General features: G+C 41.0%; 1 protein-coding gene across 8 annotated transcripts in view; it reads left to right on the forward strand.

The window, feature by feature from the left end:
* Positions 1 to 13,731, forward strand: part of ZMIZ1 (zinc finger MIZ-type containing 1) — a 307,061-nt gene that overhangs the window by 65,245 nt on the left and 228,085 nt on the right. For 7 of the 8 annotated variants that reach the window (XM_026855129.1, XM_026855130.1, XM_026855128.1 and 4 more), the window contains one exon: positions 6,274 to 6,356. The exons of the other annotated variant lie outside the window; for it this stretch is intronic. The gene's annotated coding sequence lies outside the window, so the exon portion shown is untranslated. The remainder of the gene's footprint in view (positions 1 to 6,273; positions 6,357 to 13,731) is intronic. 8 annotated transcript variants of the gene reach the window in all.

Raw genomic sequence — 13,731 nt, forward strand, 5'->3', positions numbered from 1 at the left:
TACAAACACATGCAGTCTAACATGCTACTGTCTGCTGTGAACTAAGTAGGAGCTGTTACTACCATGGTCACTTATGAAATGATAATGAATTGCAAACTTAATAATTGTTTTGGATTCATCTGCACCAGTCTCATTTTTGCTGTTGCTGGCTGTGAGGCTGGATGAGGAGCAGCAGGTTGGGGCGGGTGCGGAGCTCCTCTGGGCTGGCTCCCTTGCACAGAGTAGACACACCAAATCTTTCTTGTTTCAGCTCAGGCCAAAGCCACCTGCATCAGGTTGTTGTTTCACAGCAAAGCTGTGGCATGTGTCTTCACAAAATGCACCGAAGTGCTATTTCCCCGTTCCTGCTTACACCCCTTCCTCCCTCCTGGCGCTCTGTCGCCTGATCCAGCCTACTGACTTGTGTGCAGCCCCTTAATCTGGGGTGTGGGGCTGGGAGGTAGGTGGAGTGCAGTGCTGCCCCAGGAACTTGTGGGTTTCCAGGGTTGTGACAGGAGAGCGGAGACATGCAAAAACAGCAATGTTGGCCTGGTGGCTTTAGGTGTGCTGGACCCATCTTAAGTTCACATGCAGCATGGAAAAGAGAGCTAGGTTGAAAAGGTGGTTCTTCCAGTAATGAGATTTTTATGGAATAAGTTGGGAGGAGCAAAGGATTTTATTGTTGTAAACTGAAGATGATAACATTTCTCACTGCTGCTATTAGGTCTTCTATATGGAGGGTATGACACAAACCTAACGTTCTCTTCCATCTCAAAGTGAGGAAATTACAACTTCGTGGCTTCCTTTATCTGAGAAAAAGTGTACTCCAGTTATGCTTTGATTTTTTTAGATAATGTGAAATACAATTTTGAGACTGAGTTAATTTCTGTTTATGCAGAGAAAAAATTAAAGGTATATCTTTGTTAAAAATTGGGAAAACTAACCAAGGAAATGGTAAGTGAATAAATAAAACTTTTGCTTTTACCCCAGTGAAAAATAGGAGGGAGAAAACCAAGTAAATACTTAAAAAATTAATTACTGAGATCCTTTCTTTGCAGTAAAAATATGATACAGCAACCACAGGTTTGCTGGTGTGTCTTGAGCAGTTGCAGCCTTCAGCACAGCCAACTTCACCATTGTGGCCCCCTGCGATCTGCCCTGCAGGTACCTGCTCTTGTTTTGGGAGCAAACTGTATCAAGAAATGCTGTAGCGTAGGAATGCTGGCCAAGGGTTTGCATGGGACTTCAGGGCGTGGGGAGCTCCGGTGGGATGCAGGCAGGGGGGTTGACATCAGGGCTCGCTGGGGCAGGGAGGAGGATGTGTTCAGTGGTGCCAGGCAAGGAACATGGTGGGTTTCAGTGCAGCGTGGCTGCTTTCTGTGCCTTTCTGCTGCTTGTGGTTGGAAGGACTGATCATCCTTTCTGTTCTGCCAGATGAATGTCTGTATTCTGCAGCCATGTGGCTGCTGCATTTTGGTGCGATTTGTGCTTTTTGGTCCTTGTTTTAATAAGGATTATTGAGGACCAAGTCTAAATGTAAGCAAAGTTAGAAGCTGCAGTCTCTCTGCCCCCCATCTTTCTGCTTTCCTCCCCCTAGATCTCTTCTTCCCAAATTTAATCTCCTTCTTACCCCCTGTCTGCCCAGGAAAGGAGCACACCAACCTGCTTTGAGCATAGTCTCTCTTGTCCTTTTTCCCTATCCAAAACCCCCACCTATTTTTTATTGGTTGGTTTAGCAACATTGTATGCTTTTCTTTCAGGTAAAACTAGCAGACTATCCCACTTTTTCGGCAGGGGACAGCATCCGATGCTCTTCAGCCATATGCTCAGTGTTGATTATGAGTTACTTCAAGATTTCAGAAAAGCCCAAGTTTTTATAAACTCCTGAGTTGATAGAGGATTATGATACCTAACAAGAACTGCATATAATATTTAAACACTCTGTAGAGGTTTGTAATTTTCCCACATAGAAGAAGTATACTTGTTGACCAGTAAGCTTATTTAGGAAGCACAGCACTTTGTGTTCTTCACTTATGACCCAGTTACAGCCCTGGATAAATGAGAAGTTGGGATTGCCGACATGTTGTGGTTTTACCGGAAATTTGAGTTTGAACATATTCTGCAGTTCAGGGAGAATAATGCTGGAACTTGGAAATAACTGTGAAAGTAGAAAAATACCCTGAACTGCACCTGCCTTGTATATCTCCATAAGAAGACTGTACAACAGACTTGTCTATCTTTGCAGTATTTATATTTTCGAATAATTTCTCAGTGTGTGTTTTGTATTTGTTATCTTTTCATTTTTGTTTGGGTATGTTGAGGCTAAGTGGTATTTTGTGTATGGAAACTGAAGGGTTTGCTCTTGTTAGCCTCAGAATTTTTTTTACAGTTAGTTAAGTCTAGCACAGGCTGACTGCTGAGGTGTAGACACTGTGAGATATCCTGGGATCCCTCTTGCTTTCCTCAGAGGATAAGGCTGAGGAAGAGACACAGGGCTCTGGGAACTGACAGCCACCAGGTGGGACCAGGACGTGGTGAGAAAGCAGGGAAGGTTGGTTGTGCTTAACCCAACTCCACTGCAATGATATGGCTGTGACTTAGGAAGCCTAAAGATGAACTCTGTGTTTCTTCCCTGCTGGATTTCTTCCAGTTTCCCCTTCAGTGTTTCTTACATGCTTTAAGACTTGCTGTGATGCACAGTTTGCTCTGGGTGTTTTCCTGATGTGCATTCATCTTGGCAAAATCACTAAGAACCAGGGTGCCATGTTAAAAGAAAAATGTTGAAACCTTATGGTATATTGGGCTTAAACTGCTGGGTTTGATTGCAGGGGCTGCAGGGGTGGGGGGCATCGCCTGGGCTGCCCTTCAGGAATGCCCCTGAGGGACCGTGACTGCACCAGACTGGAGTGAGGGCACCCCTGCGGGACTGCAGCCAACCAGGCAAGAGCAAGGACATACTTGGGGAACTGGGACCAGTGGAGGGGGAGTCCAGGCTGGGACAGGGCAATCCGAATGAAGCAGTAAGGAGCAGCAGAGGGACAAATGAGAAGTTAGGAGAAGCAGGCAGACACCATTGCACACAACCCACAGTCTCCTGTGTTGCCTGTTGCCTCACTGAAGGTGCTGGGCTGAACTGAGTGTAAGGCATGGCAGAAACAAGGGAAGTTCATCTAGGAAAGGGGGGAAGAAAAGGTGTTTGACTCAAGTCGAGCCTTGGGAAGATGGAGGAAAAGAGTTTCCCTCTGTGTTTGCTGAACTGCTTAGTCTCCTTTTTCCCCTCAACTCCTGAAACAGTAATTAAAAGTGTGTTAATTGGCAATAAAGTAAGTAAAATTACATAAAATTCCCTGAGCTGAGATTGTTTTTCCCACAATGTACAGACCACAAATTTTGGTGATTCTTGTACTAGTTTTCCTGGTTTTGAGTCTTTGGGGTTTACCTTAATCAGCTCTACAGCTTTGCTTTTGAACTTTGGAAGCCTAAAGATAATATCTTTTAAAATAAACAAAAATCTGACAGCTGAAATTTGTATGTGATAATGAGACTTTGGAGACCTGGCTTTAGGAAAAGTTCCTAGTATTACAGGACACAATAAAATTGCCAGAGTTGGCAGCCCCTGCTGTGTTTCTTCTCCTTCCTCGTCTCAACTTCTATGGCCTTCTCTGCTTGCATTGGTCATCTCCTTCACTGTATTGATTTTTATGTGTAATCTACTCAGAGCAAGGGTTTTGTCTATTATGCGCTGGTAATGCACCACATGTACATTACTATAGAAATAATCTAATACAAAGTGCCTGGGATTTCAAGCATTGAGCTGTTCATAGCCAAAAAAGCATTTGGCAAAAAAACCTGTATTTTTGTGCTCCCTCTGCTGGATCTGTAAGAGGAGGAAACACTCCTGGGCCTGAGTGTGGCTGGTTCCCACCTCACTACGCCCTGACTCTTACCCGGCCCCTGCCTTACCAGGCATCGGTGGGTACTTGCAGGAAGAACTTGAGGTGTCTGCTTATGCATCTGCCTCATGGGATGTGAACCGGTTGTGAATGCGAAAAGGTGGAGACGGTGTAGTATTGAGTTGTGCCACAGCGAGGCCATGGTTTCACACTTGGAAAGATGTCAGGTTTAAGGTGTTTCCAGTTGTGTCCTCTTCCCCATCCATCTATTCTCATTTCAGTGTGACTGTTTTGGACATATTCCTAGAAATAGGATGAGAGAATGGATCAGGCTTTAAGAAAAAGCTCACTGTGTTTTTAGAAACTGATTCTAGTTCAGAGCAAAGTGTGCTGGCAGAGCTGAGGCTGGCGTGAGGGCACTGGGAACAAGCTGGAGTGGTGGTGGGGGAGATAGTGGCCCCTGAGCAGGTTGTGTGGTGAAACCAGGGAGCAGATGCTGGTGGGGACAGTGCCAGTGTCCTCATAATAAGCTTGGGCTTGATTTACGAAAGGGGTGGGTGGTCTGTAATGTGAATTCACAGAATTGTTAATGGGGATAGCCCTTTTAAGAGGTGTTTTATAAAACAAAGTAGGAATTGTGGTGCCAGTTTTACAGATGGGCAGAACTAAAGCATGAAGGAGGGGAGAGAAGTTGGCTTTGTGTGTTGCAGCAGTGCAGTTTAAGCTGGTTTAAGCAGCCTCTGGTCCTACTCTCTGCCATCATGGCTGATCACTCCTGCCCTGTGCCTGCTCCCTGTGTTGTGTTGGCACAGCTGTTTACGAGACAACATGATGAAGAAAATTAGTTCCCCCAATCCAGCTAACCATGCAGCTGCACAAATGCAAGTTTGGAAGCAAACGTCCAGAAGAAAGAAGTGAGAGGTAAAGTTTAAGCTGCCAAGTAAATGCTACTGCCCAATTTACTAAAGTCACACCTACCACACCTGGAATGGTACCCTGTTCCTGGGGCAGACAGAACAGAAGTTTATCCTTTGGAGGAACAAACTTAGAAGATGGATAAATAACTAATTCCAGCTTCATTAAAAACCCAGTCTGCATTAGCTGAGAAAGTCATGTTAACACATACTAAATTTGAATCAATTAACATGTTTTTCCTGGCTTGTATAAGCAGAACAAAAGCACTGGGGAAAACTTCTGGATGAGAATAAATATGTTCTGGGGGAAAACATTCACAGTTCAATGAGGCCTTAAAAGCCAATCATTCACTCAGGGTGCCTGTCAATATGTAACTTCTCCAAAATTGCCATTTTTTGTGAGACAAGGAAACCAGCAGAGTTCCTGTCTGAAGCAGACGGTCCCTTGGTGGCGCTGTACATGTTGGGGTGGGATGACTGTTTCTAACATATGGTTTTCAGATTTTTTGTGAATTCTCAGTGCACAGAATAAATATGACTGCAGAACAAATATTGAATGCAACTAACAAGTTATTAGTAATAAAAAACTTAAGGTGTTTCTTCTGCATTTTTGAAGTCACCTGTGACTTTTGCATCATATGAGTTATGGAAGTGTCAGCTCCCACAACTGGTCCTTGGGGAAGAACCTGGACTGGCCATGAATTGTGCACCTTACCTTTTTTTTCATAATACTTATTTTTTCATGTTTGATGGCAAATTCTTTTGCATGAAAGTTATTTGGACATACTCAAAAGAGAAGCAAAGCACAGCCATCGTGTTCCTTCAATATTTGCTGAGTTTTGGAGCCTAGTAGTATAAGGCTGTAAGGACACCTTGTCTGTCTGCTGAAACAGCGTGTAACAAAATACATACTGCCCATAAAAGTTCCCCCGTCTCCCTTTGCAGTCTTCATAATTAGAAAGCATTTCCTAGAAGTTGTAGTGCTGTGCCAATGTAATCCATAAACTTGCTTTGTTTTGCTATAGACGGGAGGGTGGTTTTGAGGTATTTTGGTGTATTCATTTAAGCAGTGTTTGGGGGTTGTTTTTTTTTTTTTTAATGGCACTTATCTGGCAACAGTCAGTGAGTACCCTTTATAAAGAGAATAAAAGAGACTTCAGCATGACCTTTAACTGAAATAAAAATTACCATTTGGCTCAGAAAATTCTGATAGAAACCTCAACAGAATTCTTATTATCTTTTCCTTGTCTCATTGTTACAGGCAAGAAAACGTGTAAGACTTAAAACTGCTGGAGTGAGTCTGAAAAGCTTGGGGGGGTGGCAGGGCTGGGCTGGATCCGCAACCCAGGCTCAGATCTGGTCCTCTAGGCTTGGTCCTGGGACTCCTAAATGCTCTTCATTCATTTCAGGTTTTTTCAGTGAGGCTCTTAATGCTGACATATTATGCAGGAGAATGGAAGCATGATCTGTCTGTATTTTGATTGCAGGTAAATGAATCTTGTTATGTGAGGTCATTGAGGAAACAGTCCCCTGCAACAGAGAGGAAGAAAGGCTGTTGGGAAATATACAGGTAGGAAAACTTTATGGACCACCAGGTGGTAAAAAAAATGGTGGGCCTTCACTCTTTTTCCAAATGCTGCACTGTGTTTTATGTTTTAATGGCTGATCTGGTCACTATCAAAGTTTATTTGTTGTTTTAAGAAGCAGTCCTGTTTGGTCAATTGATTGCAACAACAAAACACTGCAAGCAAAACCTTCAGCACAAACATTCCTCAGGCTATCCCTGGCACAATATTGATCCTTATACAGAATACAAACAAATTACTCTTTGCATGAGCCATTCAAGCTATAAAACAGAGCAATAATATGTTCTATTTGCTGCCAATAAATGTGCATTTATAATAAACAAAGTAGAAATCCCTGAGTAGAAATGAACAGTAGTTTCAATAATGTGTTCAATAGCTCATGTCCCGCTGTTGTACAAAATTTAAAAAAGAGTGGGCACTACAGGGTTTCTGTTGCCTCCTACCCTTAAGAAAAATAATCTTTGCAAGATTGTTCTGTTGTTGCTTTTGTGTTGTTTTGGGCTTTTAAAGATATTTGAAGTATTTTATAAAGCAATAGGTAATCTCATTTTTGCCTTATTTCCAGTGTAGCTTCTCAATAATTTGGTCTACATCTTAATTTTCTTGTGGACCAGCTGCTTTGTCTTACACTGTTATGTGGGTCATCTCCACTTTCACTTCTTATATCCCTGTGGCATTTCCTTATATTGGGAAATCACATTAAAGACACTTTCATGTATTGTAGTTGTTTTGAATGCAACTGAAATTAGTGGGGGAGGAGTCAGTACCCTTGTGCCTATCACCGCTAAGGATGCGTAGATGATAACTGAACCCATTTCCAAAAGGAAAAAGTTGATGATCATCAGAACATAAATTTTTTAATTTTTTATTTTATATTTTTTAATCTTCCCTACTGTGCTCATACAATCCTCCTCCCCCATATCCAGATTTTCAGTGCTGCACTTTGATGAGATACAGACAGTTGACCTGAAGGCATTTCTTGATGAACATTTCTGTCTGCTCTCAGCCTTGAAAAACTCAACCTTTTCAAGAGCTGGATGGGAGAAAAATGTGTAAGACTAATATTTATATGCTGGAAGAGAGGGGAGAGGAAAGACTAAAGTGTAAAACTTGCTTCCAGCAGAAATGCCATCCCTCTTTTACCTCTGATAATTTAGAAGCATTTCTGACATGGCTACAAAAGCAAGTTAGCGGTGTGTGCCTGCCGTTTGCTGTGTTTTGTGTTGCAGGACTCTTTTCCTTTTTGTGTGGTGATTCTCTCTTCTATTTTGTTTTAAGACAAAACACAAATTGCAACTGATACTCAACTACTACTTTATGATTTATCCATACTCCTACATTTTAAGCAATTACTTCCAAGTACTTACACATGATTGTTTGTAAAAATGGAAGGTTGTTATTCAAGTTCACATTTTGAGGACTTTTTCATAATGTTTAGCAGAGCCCATGGGCATAAACCCTTTCATAAATAGTCCTAACTGAAATCATACTGGAACACTAGAAGGAGGAGAGGTTTGAACTGCTGTAATTTTGGGTATATTAGTAATTTTGCTGTAATCTTGGCTATATTAAGAAATACAGTAGTACTGATTGTAACTCTAATAGGGAGATTTAGAGGACATGGAAGATAGTTTTTAGTGGTGCCTTAGAGAGTATACTGTATTTTATATCCCCTGAATATAGGTCTAAGACTTTGGCCGTTTATTGTAAAAATGTGTGCAGGGGTAGAAATGCAGCAAATAATTAAAATACCCCAAACACCACACCAAAAAACACCCTCCTTTAAAACTGTGTTCCTGAAAATTTCCCAGAGATTTCCCTAGACTTGGGCCCTGGTCAAAATAAAAATCACTTGCCTGTTCCATGAAGAAACTTGGGAAAGAAGTTCCTTGCTGTGCCTTTGGGTCACGTGGTCTCCCTGCTGTAGAGCTGGAATGTTTGCCATGGTATTTCCGGAGGCTTCATAAACACACAGAAAGAACAGGGGGGTTAGGAGGATTTAAAGAAAATTATTATATTCTCCTGTGCTTCCCTCCCCCCCCCTTTTTTTAAATCCTTGCTTTTGGCAGCCTAAATTCATTACACTTCAGATACGGGATTTTTAGGAATTCAGGAAAGTGTTTATCTGATTAGTCCAATGAATTTAAAGAATTATCTGTTTTTTAAACAAGAAAGTTAAAAGATATTTGGCACTTTCTTAATTGCTGAATTTGTCTAGAATTATTTTTTACTTAATGTAATACCTGGCAACCTACATATTAAGCCTAACTCCTCTATTTAGTCAGTCTTAATGGTTTACTTTTGGCATGTGTCATTGTGAGTGGCATTCAGTAATCTGTCGATAGCTGTCAACTTGCAAGCTAGAGTAATGCAAACAAAAGATGAGCTCTCAACAAGGTTGCAGTGAAGAGCCATTTCCTAAATCCTGCTGTGGTGGCGTAGAATCCCTACATCAAATCAGAAAAGCATGGAATTAGTTCTGGCTCTGGGGATATGAGGGTTAAGATTATGCAAACCTCTTCTTTCTAACTGTAGGAATAGCATATGCTCCTTTTGAGACTTTGCAGACACCTGCTCAAACTAGGATTGTGAGGACCTCTGTGCTAAATCTGTGATGTCACAGATATGTTATGTCTTAGTGGTAAGGTGGGCTGAAGAAGACCCTGAAGGCCCTCTTGCACCCCTGGGCTGTCAGAGATGAGTCTTCTCCTCCTCCTTCCCTCCCCTTCCAGATGAGCCGAGCTGCCTGTTGAACAAGGGTAGAGAACTCATCCTTTCTAAAATAACCTGGCAAAAATGGGGAGGGACTGGGAGGATGAATGGACTGTTTTTAGCGTAATCAACTCCATTAGCTGCACAGTCCCATAAAGCTGTCCTAACACTGCGTGGAGGGGCAGTCCAGCAGGAACTGGTAACAAGTAGCCAGAAGTAGGAACTGCTTGTTCCCACTTTGCCATGGCAAAAAACCCACCCCAGCAAACATGCCTGTGTATTCCACTCAGGGCATGGTCAGTAGATGGTTTATAACCATATCAGGATGTGCTTGTTGCCGAGTCAGATTATTAATTACACTGGAACTTGCAAAAAGGCAGCATAGTTTGTCTTAGAGAGATTTCCTTTAAAGTATAAACCACTAGATTTTTCCCAAATTCAGGCCCTGAATTTGCATACCAAAGAGGAGCCTTGGTAGGTCTGGAATTGAGCAAGAGCTTGGGTTCTGCACATTGACAGGGCTTTCTTGCTCCTTCCTCCTCTTCCCTGTCAAACGTTGAAGTTTTGAAGTTCTTTAAGTATGATTAATTATTTCATGATATTCTCCTGGCGTGGAGATGTTTCAGTAAGACTTATATTTTAATAAAATATGTAGTGTCTGATTTCTGTGGGTACCCCTGCACACCTGTGTGAACACAGCAACACAGATGTTGGACAACAGAAGGGAAAGAAGGAAGAGGAGCAAAATAATGAATAGAATATCTGGGAAGGGCTTAGAGTAGGAAGAGTAAGGCAAAGACACAGCAGGAAAAAAGGGTGGAGATTTGAGGAAGGGAAATTGTCCCTTCCAAAACTAGCTCTGTTGACAGAAATAGATGTAAGGAAAATATGGGCATCTTCCCATCTAAAAGAAGATGGGAAGAACTGTTTGAGGGGGCTGTAGTGCTAATTTTGGAAGTGCTCCCCATGCTCTAGGGGTAGGCAGGTGGGGTACAGCAATTGCTGTCTAGGCCACTGATGTTTGAGTCACTTCATCTGTTTGCATTTCTGCAATTTCAAATCTGTAAAGCTGAGTTGAGACATGCTTTGAGTCTGAAGGTAACCAGCTGAACTGGTAATGTCCCCACTGCTCTCTGTGTGTTCTGCCCCTTGTCATGTCAGTACTGGAGTGGGGACTGGGGAATGGAGAGTCCTGTTTTCCCCCTGCTTACCTCAGTGGTTATCGGTAGAAAACTCTTGGATCTTGTGACATGAAACACATACTATGATAATTGGACAAAGTCTTCTGGATTGGTCTAGTTTAGAATGATGGTACCTACTGGTCTGTAGCTAGAGCAGGCATCTGAGAGGGAATGATATGGAGCGAAGAAGTATACCTGAAGCTTTTGGACACTGTATGTGGGGAAAAACATACTGTTCCAACAATCAGTGTAAATATAAATGCTCTAGTATTTATGTTACCTTTTGTAACAGTAAGCCATGATTCAAAGGCAAACTGTGTTTTAAGTTGAGCATTATCTGCTTGTATATATTTTTTCCCAAGTGAACACATAGAAATGTGGAGAAATACCAAAGAAATCTTGTGCAGTATAACTGAGTAAAATGTGGGTAACTTCTCAATTGAGTTGTCTTCAGTACTGTGCTTTTGAGTAAAATGCTGTAGCACCTTAAGTTTCAGGTGAAAAAAGGACACAAATCCACCTCTTTAGGTGGCGGAAATAGTGTACAAGAGGGTGGGGTTTTTTGTTTGTTTTGTTTTGAGATGTTCCTGTGGTTTATCCTGTTCCATGATATATCTCACTGGTTTGTAACTTCTGTGCATTTATGAGAATGTGCAAAGACTTTTTACAGTTAATTTTGCAATGATAATATGTATATCTGAATAATACTTTTCATGCCTTTTGGCTTTGCCCCTTGCCATCTAAGACTTGCTGGGCCTTTATAAGGAAACTTTGTTTAGGCAGGCCAGCGGGAATCATGGTTGAAGCTCGTTCTCAAAAGCTCTGTGTTCTTAATTGCCTTTGACAGTGGTTGGGAAAGATGTCACTTTACCATAGTGAAAAGCAAGCAAAAAAAATTATATTTTTAATGAAGGATTCTCTCTGGGTGAATTGATACTGGCAGGACAGTATTGGTTAAAAATAGAAGAACCTTCTGCAGGCACACTGCAGTTTATCCTAGTTTTATTTAGTCAAAACAAAAAGCAATGTACACATACCTACTGTAGACAGGCCTTTTAGTCTGAGGTACTTCCCTTGGCAGATGGCTTCTGATTTATTTATCTATTTAGAAGTAAGTATTGCTTTGAAGGGAGACAAAATAGAATCAGTATTCAAGTATTGTGTTTATCATGTGACTGCATGGGAGATTGCTGTATCCTGTACTAAACCTATTTTATGGTGCTATGGACAAGATTCTTACAGCCTTACAAAGGATGCTAGCTTGCATTCCTCTTGTGCAAAGCACTATTTCCAAAAGAAATAACACACTGATGGAATATTTGGGTTTGTTCAGAGCAAAAGTATTTGTATCTAACAGGCAAATATTTTACTTTTTTACCGTCCCTTTTCTCCCTTAATCTTGTTTATCTCCTCAGTGTTTTCTTCCAGATATTAGAGATGTGTTCTTCTAGGCTGTTTCAGGTCCGCTGCTGTACAAGTCAAGAATTTATATATTTTCACTAAAAGCATATGTAAGGAAAGGGTCTGAACGGTTAATTTGACTTGTATACCTCATGCATATGTATTTTGTATACATTAAACATATTTTAGATATATTAGGGGGGTGTGTATAAGTTGATCTTGTTTCAAAGTAAGAGTTAACACTTGATGATTATATATTATAATGTATTTTTAAACGACTGACAAATTTTAAATAAGGTTAAATTAACCTGCAATAATAATGCTGTCCCTGGAATTTTAAATATGTCTCATATTGAACAGTATTTAACCAAATTCCTCTATTTAATCTTAGTGAAGTTAGAAGATTCAAAGTACAGCTGTTTTTCACACATCTTATTAGGCCTTGATATTTCTGATAGCATAGCTTTCTTTTACAGGCCTTCAAGTGGGAAAAGAGAAAGAGAAATTTATTTCCTTCTCCAGACAAAAGAACAATGCAAGTGTAATCTCAGCTCTCAGTTTTTCTTTTGTCTGTGGCTAAATCCATCTCTTAACCTGGTATGATTAATCTGGTTTGATTTGTTCGTGTTTTTAGAAGTTTATAAAAGGACAGGGAAAAGGGAGGGGAAAAAATCCTTTGAATCACCTATCAGTGATTCAAATGCTGCCTTGAATCATGAAGATACATATAACTAAGATCTGTGTTATCAGAGTGTGGGAAATACTTCATGAAATGCCAGCAGGTGTATAGCCTGAACTGATAATCAGGGCCAAGTATTTAAAGTCGTTGTACTCTGCTGAGAATGTATAGTCTGCACCACAGATCAAACTAAGGCTTTTCAAAGAAAAGATTTTGAGCTAATAAATCATGGAAAACATCCATATACACAATGTAATCTTAAATCTCACAAGTGAAAATAAACCTAATTGAGCTGCAGAATGTGAATCTGCAGAGGAGTGCATCTGCAACACTGAGTGGGTTCCCTTCTCTCATTTGCTTATACCTGTCCCATACAGTGGGAAGCTCAAACAACTGAAAACTAAAAATACTGCTTTAGAAATAGAGTGGGAGGAAGAAGAAAAGAGACATGAACACCACTTTTCAAAGTTATGAAGTGTTTGGCACAGCAACAGTCTGGTGGCAGAGAACTTAACAATTACATGTTGAATAAGAAGGTGTTGCCTTTTGTTGCCTTTGAACGGGGCACTTTAATGGAATTTCCTCTTGCTCAAGTGCTCTCTTACTGGGTGGGCAGAATCTCACTAAATTCTGTTTTCTGTTTAATGTAGTTTAGCAATGACCATTTTAATGCTGCTGTTTTAAATGTAAACATTCCCAGTCTCTTCAGGCGCTCTCCTTACAGCATGTTTCTTTTTTCACCTGATGATTTTCATGGCTACCCTTTGATTTTTGTCTCTTTTTTTCTCAGAATCTGTAAGCTTCTCTTACAAACTATTGCCAGCCATCAGATTATCACTTCCTCTTTAATGTAAACTACGTCATCAGAGGAGTGCTGTTTTCTCAGGTCCCAGTTTGAGAACAGATTTCCTTCTCTGAGCACATTATTCTTTTGGACTGGTCAAACATCCACCAAATGGAGTGGATTCTTCATTGGTTGGTGAAACAGATGCCTGTCTGTGCAGAGAGTTCATTTAACATCTACTATAGGGTAATGTGGAGTTCTTTGGCCGTTACTGCCCTGGACTTCATAGAAACTGAGAAGATTAGAGATGGAGTGTTCTTTATCAGTTTGTAGAGACTTGTAGTACTTTGCCCTGCCCTTCCCTCACATGTTCGGCATTTCTGGTGCCCGTCTCTTACATGGTGCCTAATACCTGCTTAGTGCATTTTTTCTCAGGTTGCTTCTGAAGTTCTCACCTGGAGACCCTCATCCTCTCCATCTGCTCACAGCCCTCAGATTCTGTTGGTTTGCAGTCAGATCACTTTGGGAGTCCATGTACAGAGAAACAAATAGTTCTTGCAGTAGAGGGATATAGCCCAAGAGAACCTACACCACATCTCATG

The sequence above is a fragment of the Athene cunicularia genome (assembly GCF_003259725.1).
Source record: "Athene cunicularia isolate RWA chromosome 9 unlocalized genomic scaffold, athCun1 chr9_part1, whole genome shotgun sequence".
In the NCBI taxonomy this organism is placed as follows: domain Eukaryota; kingdom Metazoa; phylum Chordata; class Aves; order Strigiformes; family Strigidae; genus Athene; species Athene cunicularia.